The 14997-nt window shown below is 36.4% G+C and overlaps 1 protein-coding gene across 1 annotated transcript in view; it reads right to left on the bottom strand.

The window, feature by feature from the left end:
* LOC117174433 overlaps window positions 1-14997 on the bottom strand; it is a 184364-nt gene that overhangs the window by 142401 nt on the left and 26966 nt on the right. The window lies entirely within an intron of this gene.

Below are 14997 nucleotides of genomic sequence, written 5' to 3' on the forward strand. Positions count from 1 at the left end.
CCCCCCCCCCTCCCTCTCCCGCTCCACGCTTATTAACTGAAGTTTTTGTGGGACGGACGTTATAACTACAATCTCAACCATATGAAGAATTGCTACTTAACTTTGTCATGATTTCGACTAAGAAAATAAACTTATTGCATACAGGTGGTAGTTGGGCTTATAATCTAAAAAATGAATAATAAAAACTATAAAATAGCCTCGGAAAGAACTGGAACTTTATTTGACAAAATGCATGCACACGGTAAATCTAAAGGTCATGTTTTAGGGGAACAATGGAGACTGGATGTTTGGAATGCTAGGAGGGTAAATTATCGCAAGATCAAAGAATTGCGAGGAACTATAGTCGTAAGGTAACTACATATTTTATGTGCACCTGAGACAAAGAAAAAGGGATGCGAAAGTAGAGACATAGAAAAAGGCGTGTTGAAAGGCGGGGATGAAAAAAAAAGAGAAAAAAGAAAACAAAACAAACGCAAGTAAAAATTGAGAACCTACAGAAACCGGATGTGCGAATAGATTTCCAAAATAAGATAATCGATAGGATAGGCAGGGCAACATGGAAGGAGCTTATAAAAATAAAAGATATAAAGTGCGTATAAAGAAAGTTCCGGGATATCATTGTTAGGTGTGCGATCAAAGTGTGTGGTACCGCAGTTGTAGGAAGAATGTCTGGTGATGCGTGGTGGAATGATGAAATTCAGGCTGCCAAAATTCAAAGAAAGAAGCGTACAGGAAAACTTTGAACATCGCAGGCCTTAGCGACGAGAAAAGAAATAGACATATAATTGATTACAGACACAAAAAGAGAATACTCAAACGATTAATTAAGAAGAGTAAAGATCAAATTAGAGCAGAAGAATAGAAGAAAATACAAAACGACATTGAAGGAATCAAGAAACTACTTTAGAAAAAAATAAATTGAAATAAATGTACAGAATTTGTCAACATAAGGAATAGTAATGGGGAAATGCTATATGATGCAGACGGAATACTAGACGCTTACAGAGACTATTTTAGGGAACAACTCGGAGATGAAGCTCGTAAGGCGTCACAGCTGCGATGTAGAACACGAAAATAGCGATTATCGTACCAATATACAAAAGGAAGGGAGATAAAAGCGACTGCAATAATTACTGAGGAATTATCTTATTAACTACCGTTAGTAAAATATACTCAAAAATACTTATTCGTTGGGTAATGAAAATTACAGAAGAAAAGATTTGGGAAGTGCAAAGTGGGTTTTTGCCAGGAAGGTCATGTACGGATCAAATATTTAGCTTAAGGCAAATCACAGAAAAAAGTTTGAGAGTAGGAAAAAAAGTTTTCTGTGCTTTTTCTGACCTAGAAAAAGCTTTAGACAAGGTACACGGAGAAAAATGGAAGGTCTGTTTAGCAATATAAACGCGCAAACAGCTCATATTGCAGGGTGGACTATAGGACAGCTCTTGAATATGGCTAAAGCGACTATCTCTATAAAGTAAAAACAAGAGGTTTAAATGGACAATCTCAGAAAGTCGACTCGATTTCCTCAGACCGTCGTCTCGGTCATCTCAAGCTGGCTGACCCGATCATTCTGAAGCGTCGGTTTGGAAATCTCGGATGGTCGATTTGATTTTATCAGACATTTTACTATTTCGTATTTAATGGTCGATTCGATTATCTTAGATATTTCACGTACTCATTTCGGATGGGCGATTCGATCATTTTTAAGGGTCGACTTGATTATTTCAAAGTATCGATATAGATATGTAAGCAAAGGAAATTCGGTTATCACAAAGGATCGATTCGAAAATCTGAGATGGTGAAAAGAGCTATTGATGATAGTCAAATATATATTTTTGAATTATTTTTAAACAAATTTTGATTCTCTATATCTGAACTGGCATGAGGTTCTACTATGTAAATAGTGGAAAGTCCTTTATAAATGCGTATAAAAATCGTTAAAAACGTAATTAATAAAAAATAATTATTTATGAATTTAATGTTAACGCTTTTTCTACGAATTAGTAGTTTTTTTCACTGATGATTGGTATAGATTGAAATCTATTCATAAATTGATCAAAGTCATCGCACTATTTAATTAGTTCAACTTCATACGAATTCAGATACAGAGTATAAAATATTCCCCATAGTATTTAAAAACCTTACATAATGACATAATAATAATCAACTTTAATCTAAAAAGTAATACTAATGCAAGATTAAGTTAAATACTGCAACTACAATAGTTAAAATTAAGAAATCTCTTGCCAGCTGCTTTCCTGCTTTTTGAGTTGCCCCATAAATATTCCCTAGAACAATGTAAATAATAAAGTAGCATAAAACCATTAAATCATTTATTTGTTCAAATAAAATAAAAGTTTTTAATGTAGAAAGTCAAATGTTTTGGAAAAAAGTGAATTTTTAAGAAAAAAAAAGATCAATCTTCAACAAAAAAGATGTTGTAAGAAATAGTTGTAAGAAAATTTTGTAAAAAAATGGAAGTGTAATCAAGTCAATTTTTTAAGGCCAATAGGCCGAAAAATAAACATTTATCTATCTAAAAAAACAGATGATTTGAAAAAAAAAAATATCAAGTTAACACAAGATTCTCTACCAAAAAGTGAAACTATCAACAAAGGAGAAGTAAATTTTACATGTTACAACTCTATTTAATCTTGTTTTGCTTAAATGCCATCAAATTCATCTACTTGAAACTAACATTTTTTTAACAGAAATCACCAAGCTTTCTACGAATTCTATATGATAGCAAACTAGCGATACCCTTTAAATTTTCACGCGCATGATTGACACGCAAAAATCAAGCAATTTACCATACGCAATGGCTTATCTGCTCCTTCATGGATGATCGACACGAGTGAAAACAATATGTGCGTATTCACCATGCCGAAAGGGATACCTTGGTTATCGCTGATGGTGAGCCTGATGTTCTTATAAAAGTCAGACTGGCGATAAAATAAGAGTCTTTTTAATCATGTCAAAAAAAAATTTGGAAGGACCGTTCGACCATGTAGAAAGACTTTCTGGCTCTCTAAATTTTGATCATACAACTTTGACTATCCACTTTTTTCCGTGTAGATAGAAGTGAACATTGGGAAGTCCTAAAAGAGTATGGAGTCAATGGGTGGCTCCTACAAGGTATACAAACAATATATATGGGTAGCAAAGCTAGTGTAAGGGTAAATGGGAAATTGAGTGTCTGTTTCGATATTATTCAAGGATTTATACAAGGATGCGTTATGTTTTCATTGTTATTTATATTATTTATGGGCAATTGTTTAAGAATGGCTCTTTTCGACGAAGAAGGTGTGGATTTCGGAACAGTAAGGGTACGTGGGTTAGCGTTTGCAGACACTATGCAATATTTTATTAAATGATGAGATACTGGAACAAGTTGAAAAGTTCGTATACCATGGTAGCTTATTTACTAGGGACGAGAAGATAGGTGAGGAATTAGATAGGCGAATAAACGAAGGTAAAAAGGTTATTGGTAGAGCAGGGCCCCTTATCAGAAGTAAAAATGTATCAAATAAAGCTAAAATGGCAATACATAATTCTATATTTTTACCGACTTTCCTATACGGTAGCGAGATATGGACTTATCAAGAAAAAGATAAGAGTAAAATTAACGCAATTGACAAGAGATTCATGCGCATAATATGCGGAAAAATTCTGATGGACAAAGTGAGTAACGAGATTATTCTCAAAGAATTTGGTGCAGAAGAGACGCTAATAGACATATGGGAAAGAAATCGGTTAAAATGGTTCAGGTATGTCGAGAGAATGCCAAATAAACGACTAACGAAAAAAGTGTATTAAGGTGAAGTAAGTGGTAGTGTGCCCAGGGGCAGACCGCGGGAAGAATGGTTAGAATGTGTGAATGAGACCCTAGTTAGAAGAGACATAAGAAGCAACCGAAACACGAGAGCCTGCATAAAAATATGCATGGACGTAAAAGAAGCTAGAGAAGGATGTCAGAACAGAAGAATATGACGGCAAATAGTTAATATAGAGAGTATCAGTAGAGTGAATGACACCTGAATCAAAAGACCTTGAACGCTCATGAACCCAAGTGGGGAACCTTACATAACGACTTTGTGATGGTCTTCATTTGGGGTGATTGTTATGGAGATTGATCACAAACCTGGGCCGGTGCAGTGCTGCGGAACGAACGTGTTATTTACATAAATAACAAAAGAATTCTGGTTCAATTAAAAAATTTTTATCTCTTCATAACATACTCCTTTCCCCACTGAGTGAGTCACGCCCACCCCCCAAAGGGAAATGGCTTAATAGTGTAATAATAATAATAAACCAGAGGTAACTGTTGTCACTTCCAACGCTCGTGGCCGCTCGTAATTGTATACCCACAACATCATCGCAGGAGGTTTCAGCCATCGTATTACATTATTTGAATTAACTTATAACATTCTAATCTCATCAGTCACTTGACTTAGTCTATGGCTGTGATGTATAACCGGGTTTACCCGAGTAAAAGTTTAATAAAAAAACTTGTTTAAAGTTGTGATGTTTCGTCTTTATGAGATTTTCTGCGATTGAAAATTACTCAATTTATCGACATCGCCTATTTTCCGATTCTTTCAGATCAGTAAAGTGATTAACTGAATAAAGACATTAATTATTACATCTTACAAAAATGTATATATAAACGAGCGAGCGAGTGATCTGTGTGGTTCGAAAAAATGGTCTTAGTCAGCCAAGCATTCTATACTTAAAATAAAACTTAAACTTATTATTATTTGCAACGATTCTTCTCTGTTTATCTGGCAAAATTAATATAATTAATATTACTTAATGATTAATAATTATTAATAATTAATATTAAACATTAAACAAAATGGTCCTTCGAGCCGGATAGAAGATCGTGAAAAAACATTCAAAAGTGTAAAATTAATGCAGAAAAGACGAAAGTGAGAAATTTTATTAAGTGAAAGCACAGGAACTAGGTGGAAAATATGACGACTTGAGGTCACATAGCAAGGATATAAGTTGGTGACAACATCTTCGTACGTACTGTAAGGCAGCCATTCTTCTTCAAACAGTCTCTACTGTACTCTTTCATGCTGTCATTCTTCACTGAAACGGTCTTTCATTCTTCTTTACCCGAAGAAAGAAATAACAGATTTGCCAGCTGGTATTTGGATGATTGTCAACACATTTAATTTTAGACTTCATCGATTACTAACCTTCTCCAGTGGTAAGATGACAATTTTAATTTACCCATAATGAGAGAGGCTCGTTCTGGCGAACAAAATAATAATTCAGACCGTAGTATTTCATTGATGATTTATTGACACTTCATTCATAATTATGCTCTCGCACACTCAAATTTGCTCGCATTGTCAGCGTACTTTAAAACTAAAGTAAATAAGTTCTTTAGTTTGCAAATTAAGATTTTTCGATTTTATCTGAATTATCAGCAATTGTTAATTTGAATTACCCCTTTTGTTAAAATGGACCTATTATTCTCTGAGTTATCAGAGATTTCTCAGGCGATTCTACGCACTGAAACTAATTTTAAGAAAATTGGAAAAGCCAATCTAACAGTGGCTACTGTCAAATCCCGGATAGAACTTCTTGAACAACGCTAGAAGAGTTGTGAAACCCTGCATCTGGACATTAAAGCTGGAACTACGTCGGCTGGGCGTGAGAAATTGGAATATTTCACAAAGTCTAAGTATCTTGCTATTGAAGATGCTTATCTCAATGCGCGAGATTTTTAATATAATCAGTTGGTCTTTCTTACTCCTGAGATTAAGGCTAATGAAAGTTTAAATCAGTCTCAAATTATTCGTCATGATGCCTTGCCTGTTAAACTTCCTCAAATCACTTTACCGGAGTTTTCAAGAGACTACAAGGAATGGGAGAATTTCCAAATTTATTGAAGGTTTTTTAAGACATTTTTCGGTAACTGATGTTAACTTTATCTCCACTTGGGAGTCGCTAAAGACCAAATTTGATAACAAAAGAGCTTTAATCTCAACTCATTTACGTGCCTTTATCAATCTTCCTAATGTGTCGAATAGTATTCTGGAAGACTTAAAAAACTTACGCGATAAAACAAATGAGTCATTGGCGGCTCTCAAAAATCTTAAACGCTTAACAGAACATTGGAGTGATTTACTTGTTTTTATAATGGTTAAAAAGTTTGATATAAGTACTCTCAAGAAATGGGAGATGCATGTTGCTTCTAGCACTGATTATCCCACTTATCAGCAATTTGACTTATTTTTGGAGACTCGCATATGTATTTTGGAGGCTATTAAGGCTTCAAAACCTGTTGCGAGTTCTCAAGAAAAGAGTAGGACTTCAAAACAATCGGGAGTTAGGAGTCACAATGCCACATCTAGCTCAAAGTGTCTTCTTCGTAAGGATAATCACTCTTTATTTAAATGCAACCAATTCAAAGCTCTGCCTGTGGACAGGCGTAGAGAAGTTGCTACAAATAATCATTGTTATTATAATTGTCTCACGCTTGGACATCGACCACATAATTGTGTTAGTAGATTCAAATGTTACAAGTGCGGTAGGAGACATAATTCCCTGTTGAATTCAGATGATTATAATTCAAATCCCACCTTACCACCAACTAACTCTGCATCGGTTAATTCTCAATTGGCAGTTTCAGATTCTCTCACGTCACAATCAAATGATCCCGGCAATTCCACCGTGAAGGTGGGGTTGAAACATGTAGCGCTTAAAGAAGCAGACGATAAAGTTTCATTTCATTTTCTGAATAATCATCAAAATTTTGCGCGCTCAACCTTATTCGCTAAAGCTGTTATTTCCTTTCAAGCCGAAAATGGAAGAAGTCACAGATTTAGAATTTTGCTGGACCAAGGATCTGAATGTTGTTTTATTACCGAGAGAGCAATGAAAATATTAAGTCCACGCCACAAAAAGGTTAAAGCAGTAGTATATGAGGTTGGAGGAGTTAATATTGGCTCTTCAAGAAAGTTAGCAGAATTTAATTTAATTCCTACAGAAAAGAACTATCCTAAAGACCACATCCAAGCTTTAGTATTATTACACCTTACATCATATACTACTCCTGTAAGATCTAACGGGGGAATGAAGATTATTTAAAAGAGTTAGGTTTAGCAGATCCAAATCCCTTTATCTCCTATCAAGTTGATTTGATTTTAGGAGCCGATAAATATGGCTCACGTTTACTTCCTGATCTGCAACAGGGTATACTGGGTTCTCTTACTGCGCAAAGTACCGTTTTTGGTTGGATATTATCTGGGCCAGTTTCAGTCACAAATAAAATAGAAATTAACATTCCAGTTACAGCACATCAGGCTATTTCAGCAGATTGCGAAATGTTTTGTGATAAGAATTTCGCCACGAATTACCAACGAACAAAAGACGGACGTTACATGATACGCTTACCTTTCAAAAACGTTCCTCCCATAAAAATAGGTGCATCCCTGGAGATAGCTAAGATCGTTTTGAATAAAGTAATTCTTCGATTATCGGAGAAGTCGGAATTATTGTTACAATACTTTAATTTCTTATCAGAATATGAAATCCTTGGACACATGGAATTTCTTCAAGAAAAGGAATTGGATAGTTTTCCACAAACTGTGTATTTGCCTCATCATCCTTCCTGAAGAGAAAGTAGTTCCACTACTAAGTTGAGGGTTGTTTTCAACGCTTCCAGTTTAACTTCCAATAATTCTTCCTTGAATTCTCATCTTCACATCGGTCCCAAGATTCTCAATGATTTGGTTTCAATCATTATGAATTGGAGATCATATCGCTTTGTTTATATAGCTGATATTGAAAAAATGTTCACACAAATTCTAGTTGACCCTCGGGATTGCGACTATCAAAGAATTGTCTGGATTTCTCCTAATAAAAGGCTCGTCGCTTATAATCTTTTAACCGTTACTTACAGTACTGCCTGTGCCCCTTATTTGGCTAACAAAGTTATTAAGCAGTTAGCTTATGATGAAGGAAATAGATTTACTTTAGCCTAAAATATATTCGAAAATAATATTTACGTCGATGATGTTTTGTTTTGTGCAGATAGTCAAATTAAGGCTAAACAGACGCGAGCTCAAGTAACACTGTTATTAGAAACTGGCGGTTTCCATTTGCGAAAATGGGCCGCAAATGAACCCGAACTATTGGAAAATTGTCACTGGGGAGAACACGAACGTGCTATCGAATTTCCGTTGGCGGAGGATGCTCAGCTGAAGGTTCTAGGTTTATTTTAAGATCCTGGGTCTGATTCATTCCTTTTTAAAGTGACTTCTCCTTTAGCCTGAAATCCAACAAAACGGATTGTTCTTTCACTAATAGCGAAGTTGTATAATCCTATCGGTTGGATAACTCCAGTCATAATAGTGGCAAAAATTTTAATGCAAGAACTTTGGCTGCTTAAACTCGACTAGGATGAGATACTACCTGATGATCTTAAAATTTAATGGTTAAATTATCATGGTTCTCTGGAAAAATTATAAACACTCAAAGTCCACAGATGGACACGACAACTGCAGACAAAATCTGAATTCGAGCTTCATGGCTTTTCTGACGCTTCGTCAAAAGCTTATTTAGCTTCCGTTTACATAAGAATTCTTAGTGAAGATTTAAAACAAGCTCATGTTTGCCTACTAATTGGCCTGTGTTTGTTGCCAATAGAGTTTCCCTAATTCATGAGCTGGTACCTCGCGCAGATAAAGTTAACTAAAGATAATGCAGCCGACTGCGCTACACGGGGACTCACGCCCAAAAATTGATAAGGCATTCCTTATGGTGGCAAGGTCCACCTTGGTTAACTATACACTCCTCAAAATGGCCTGAAGATCGCCACGCAGCCCCCGCGCAATCAAATTTAGAACAGAGACCACTAGAGAGTCATCATGTTTTAAGTGTGATTAAAAGTCCATTTAATTTGATGCTTAAATTGTCCTCTTGGCCAAGATTGCTTCGCGTAACTGCCTATTGTAATCGGTGTATTGATGCCTTTGTGTACAAATACTCAAAACTTAATAGGCCTAAACCTAAATCTTCAACCATGTCTCTTAATGCAATTGAAATCCAACAAGCTGTTATATTTTGGATTAAATTTGTCCAAGCAAATTCCTTTTCTAATGAGATAAAAGCTTTGAACGAAGAAGATAGAGTGGTTCCAAAGAACTCGCTATTAAAAAGTTTGAATCCATTTTTGGATTCCAACAATCTCTTAAGGTTAGGTGAAAGACTATGGCATGCTCCTATCAGTTTTGATGAGAAACATCCTATCATTTTGCCGCGTCCTCTCGTCCTTTGGTTAAACGACTGATCAAAGGTTGCCTGGAGTGCGCACGTGAGAGAGCGGCTTTGTCTCAAAAACTTATTGGGGACTTACATAAATTTAGAGTAACCCCACATCGTCCATTCACACATTCTGGTGTGGATTATGCAGGCCCATCAAATGTTCGCTTTGCTTCTGATCGTGGCAGAAATAGTTACAAAACTTACATTGCGCTTTTCGTCTGTTGTTGTAAGCGAGCTGTCCATTTAGAACTCGTTTCTGATTATTCATCTGCCGCTTTTCTCGCCGCCTTTCAGAGATTTTCTTCAAGGCGAGGAAGACCTGTACACTTGTACAGTGATAATGGTACGACATTTCACGGTGCTGACCGGGAATTAAAAAACTTTCTTTTAAATCTTAGACTGAATGCCAATTTACATAATGAGTTCGCAATTCAAGGCACTTCTTGGCATTTCATACCTCCTTCCGCTCCTCATTTTGAGGGTTTATAAGAGGCTGGAGTTAAGAGTTTTAAACACCATCTGAAAAGAATTGTAGGTGCACATACTCTTACATACGAAGAGTTTTATACTCTTCTTACTCGTATAGAAGCTTGCCTCAATTCCCGTCCTATTGCCTCTATTTCAAATGATCCTGAAGATTTTTCCTATCTTACACCTAGACATTTTCTGATTGGAGCCCCTTTGATCAGCATTCCAGAACCCTCATTGTAATTTACTTCAGAAAATCGATTAAATCGATAGCAGTTAGTACAAAAAATTTCAGATATTTACTGGAGAAGATGGGCTGTTGATTATTTAAAATTTTCACAAAAACGCTGCAAATAGTTCAGCAAAGAGCTAAATCTTGTGGTCGGTGATATCTTTCTCTTGAAACATGATTCGTAACCGCCTTATAAATGGTTGTTAGGTCGCATAGTTAAATGCTACAAGTGAAAGGACGATTTAGTATGTTCTGTTCGCGTAAAAAACTGCCAGTTCGGAATATGAACGTCCGATTACGAAAATTTGCCTGTTACCAGTAGGAACGAACGAAATGAGCGAAATCTGAACAACTATTAAGAATTAGATTTATAAGAAATGATTCTGTAAACTTAGTCGATCATGGCGTGCGGCTAAGGCTATTCAATTTTTGATAAATTTATACTGTTTTTTTACGGCGGGCAGCTTTTGCGTTGTTGATAAATACTGGATTAAACACTTATTGTTTTTTTTTTCATCGTGCTGTTACCACTCACGAGACGGGAGGTATGTTTAAAGCAGTGATGTTGCGTCTTTATGAGATTTTCTGCGATTGAAAATTATTCAATTTATCGACATCGCCTATTTCAAAGCTATTTTTATTTTTCTTATTATTTAAACAAATATTTGAAGTCACGTGATTTCTCAGTTTGAGTGTCTGATGATAGCCTTGTCGCTTGAGAAAAACAGTGTGCGAGCAGCAGTGAATGGCGACTGATCGTAGTCCGATCTTTTCGGATCAGTAAAGTGATTAACTAAATAAAGACATTAATTATTACATCTCACGAAAATGTCTATATAAACGAGTGGGTGATCTGTCTAGTTCTAAAATATGCTCTTCGTCTGCCAAGTATTCTATACTTAAAATAAAACTTGAACTAATTATTATTTGTAACGATTCTTCTCTGTCTATTCCTGAAAGGCAAAATTATTATTTATAAGCATAAACATTAAACAACACAGAATTAATGATAATTAATAATTAATAAATAAAATAATTAATAAGCTTAGATATTTCAGCGGTCTTGAAAAGGGCAAGTAATTGGAAAGCTCCAGGTCCGTACATGGTGCACAACTTCTGGTACAAGTACCTGACGAGTGTGCATCTTTCGTTGGCAAGGTGTTTTCAGAAGATCATTGAACACCCAGATCTGATGCCAGGCTTTATGCTCCAATATATGTCACCAAAAAAATCAGACGCTCAAAATCCATCTGACTTTCGACCAATAGCCTGTCTTCCAACAATTTATAAATTTCTTACAGCTATCATTGCAGATAAGGTATATTCTCATTGCGACGAGGATGAAATTCTTACAGAAGAACGAAAAGGATATTGTAAAAACTCGCGAGGCTGTAAAGATCTAGTCACTATAGTTGCTGTTGCCATGACTCAAGCTCGGAAGCATCAAAGGAACTTACACATGGCATACATTGACTACAACCAAGCGTTTCCTTCCGTGCCACATGACTATTTGCTTGAAGTCTTAAAACTTTACAAAATCTGCCCACGCATTATTGACTTTCTAAGCCATGCGATGAGACTCTGGTGTACAAGAATCAAGTATTTTGATCATGGACAACCAAGGATAACTAGATCAATACGCTTTACAACGGGTATATTTCAAGGAGACTCCTTCAGCGCACTATGGTTCTGTTTAGCGTTGAATCCATTGAGCAAAACACTAAACAGCATGTCTCATGTAGAACAGTGCATTTCATCAGAGGGGAACTTAGTAATGTAGAGTTAGAGAACGAGTTCGAAAATGATATCGAGGCAATGGCTGCAGGCGAATCATATAAAGATCTGGGTATTCTTGAATCTAAGGGTATTCAACATACGATAGTTAAGAGCCTTCACTACGAGACTCAGACTAATTATGAAGAGTTTTCTCAACTCAGCAAACAAAATCAGGTCAATCAACACATTTGCCATCCCTGTCCTCACGTACTCCTTCGGGTTCATAAGATGGTCTAACACCGACGTTGAGAAGTTAAACAGAATTGTTCGCGTAGAAATAACGAAGCACTGAATGCACCACAGAAACTGAGCGATTAAAAGGGTAGTTCTACTACGACATTTAGGGAGTAGGGGCATCGTAGATGTCCAAAAACTGTGTGAGTCACAAGTTATACAGTCGCGAGACTATTTTAACAGCAAACGAAATGTTGCGCTTTACAGTTCCATCTGTCAAGTGGATATTGACTACACGCCTTTAAATTTGTCCTCAGATGGGGCCTTGAATATCAGGGCAGAAACCATGGAGGAATTAGAAATACAATGGAGGCAGAAAGCCATCCATGGCCAGCACCCCAACATGTTAGATCAGAATGAAGTGGATAATGGGGCATCTAATATTTGGCTAAGATAGAATGTTCTGCATCCAGATATGGAAGGATTCGTCATTGCAATACAGGACAAGGTTGTCAGCACCAAGAATTATCGCAAACACGTGTTACATCAAGACATGGTTGACCGGGGCCGATTACGTGAAGATACCAACGAATCCATCGAGCACATTATTGATGGATGTCGCGTAATAGCTCAGAGACAATATATTTTGCAGTTAAATATGGTGGTAAGTAAACCACCTTTATGGCTTTTGAATTTTGAATTAAGACTTTCGGATGAGCCGGACAATTATCCACAAGTAGGAGAACTTTCTGACTTTCTCTTTGAAACTTGCGCTCAGTTTTATGAAACCAGTCTTCATATACTCGACTGGTCATTCAAGGTTTTTTATTGCTCTCGCAAAGCACTGGTGAAGACTTGACTTTCTTAAAATATCGTGGATTCTTATATTGGCCTATTACCAGCAACTCCAGTTTTTCTTTACCAGATCTATTAGCGCAGACCATGGCAGTAACACGATCTTTGCTTTTCTTACCACCATGACAAGCATCACCCTTAAATGTCAGAGTTTCATCTGGTAAACATTTGAAAAAAATACCTATTTCATCTGCATTGAAGATATCGTCTATTGCATACACTTCTAACAAGCTAGGAAAAATGTCGGTGAGAAACTTTTCTCAGTCTTTTTCCGAAACAGAAGCACTTTCGCCATTCAATGCCCTATAGATGATTCCATTCCTATTCTTAAACTTTTCTAACCACCCAGATCTAGCCTTGAAGTCTTTGTATCCTAAGTGAGCTACAAAGAATTCAGCTTTTTCTTGCACTATAGGACCAGATAAGGGAATATTTTGGTTCCCAGCAGATTTCTTCCATTCCACCATCGATGTTTCCAACAATAGAAAATGAGATGTCTTCAAGCGTTTCCGATCCGGTTGGAAACAAAAATTTTCAGAAGCAGTCAAAATCTTCTACTTGTTCTTGATGATGGATGTCAGATATTTGTCAGAAATCCCGAAATCAGCAGAAATGTCCTTCTTCCTTTTAACTCCTTTCTCGACACATCGAATGGATTTTACTTTCTCACTCAATGATGATGTTGTATACTTGATCTTCTCCATACTCTGGAAATTGTTAAGATCTAAGTCCTATCAATATTGAACTACACGAGCACACAATCTTCATTTATTTTAGCAGCTCCATCCTTGTCACACACGCCAACTCCCACCACTCGCAACGGACCAATCACATGCAACCGTCTAAATTATAAATATGAGTTCATCGCAGTTGTACTTACTCAAGGTGGACTTGGAATTATAGAGGTTATCATCATGGCGGGGCATACCATTTTCTTCGAATTATCGAGAAATTCGAATTATCGATAAGTTTTTAAACGATAAGCAAAGGGTCGCACGCTGAATGCACTGACTACACTGACTGATCTCTTGATTGCGCGCTTGACTGCTCGTGATTGCTCACAATCTCTCGATGACTCCTACTAACTCGCTCACGATTTAGGAATAGTTTGAGTGATTTTTGCTCATTTCACTTGATTTTCGGTCGTTTCAAAAGATCGGATCTTTTTCAAATGATCCACTCAGATACCGCTGATTTCAGGTCATGTCACAAAGTGGTATGCTAGTATATTAGTAAAAAATATACAGCCAAATAAGATAAATAAGTCCTTAGGTACAATTTTTGTGGAAAAAGTTGAGGTCATTATTGAAGTAACTTTCAACGAGGAATCCAGTGGTGATCTTAGTTTTGACCTTGACAATGATCTTCATGGTAATTTAAAGGTCACCTTTGTGTTTTTAAGGGAAATGGCCCATTTTTGATATTGGCAATCGAAAGAGCGGAGAATTTCACGTTAAAAAGTCTAGTTAAGTCATAGGTAAGGTGTGGCCTTGATGGACGTATCAAGCTCATTCAAACTTAAATATGGTCTGAACATTTTTTCGCAAATTTGTGGAAAATCTCCTCTTACCACACTCACTCAATTGCTTACTTGAACAATGTGCATATTGACTATCGAGTGACCTTGACCATGACCACCAAAGTCATCTCAAGGTTACCTTTGTTTTTTAATTTAAACGATCTTTTATGACATTGTCAATCAAAAGAGCGAAAAATTTGACCTGTCTACACTTTTTGAAGTAAAATTTCCCGTTCTTTCAATTTCCGATGTCAGAGTCATTTCAATTAAAAAAACAAAGAGCGCCCTTGATATGACCTTGATGGCCATAATCAAGGTCACTCAATGGTCACTATTCAATGTACATTGTTTAAATAAGTAAGTAGGGTAAGATTATGATTTTCACAAGCTAGCTTGCATAAAATGTTCAGACCATATTGAAGTTTGAATTACCTTGATACGTCCATTAAGGCCACACCGTACCTATGACCTGACTACACTTTTTAACGTAAAATTTTCCGCTTTTTCGATTGTCAATGTCAAAAATGGGCTATTCCATTTGAAAAACCAAGGTGACCTTGGAATAACCATGAAGGTTATGGTTAAAATCAAAACTAAGATCACCACTGGATTCCTCGTTTCAAGTTACTTTAAGAATCACCTTAAACTTTTCCAAAAAAATTGTACCTAAGGATTTATTTGGCTGTCC

The sequence above is a fragment of the Belonocnema kinseyi genome, chromosome 6 (assembly GCF_010883055.1).
Source record: "Belonocnema kinseyi isolate 2016_QV_RU_SX_M_011 chromosome 6, B_treatae_v1, whole genome shotgun sequence".
Classification (NCBI taxonomy): domain Eukaryota; kingdom Metazoa; phylum Arthropoda; class Insecta; order Hymenoptera; family Cynipidae; genus Belonocnema; species Belonocnema kinseyi.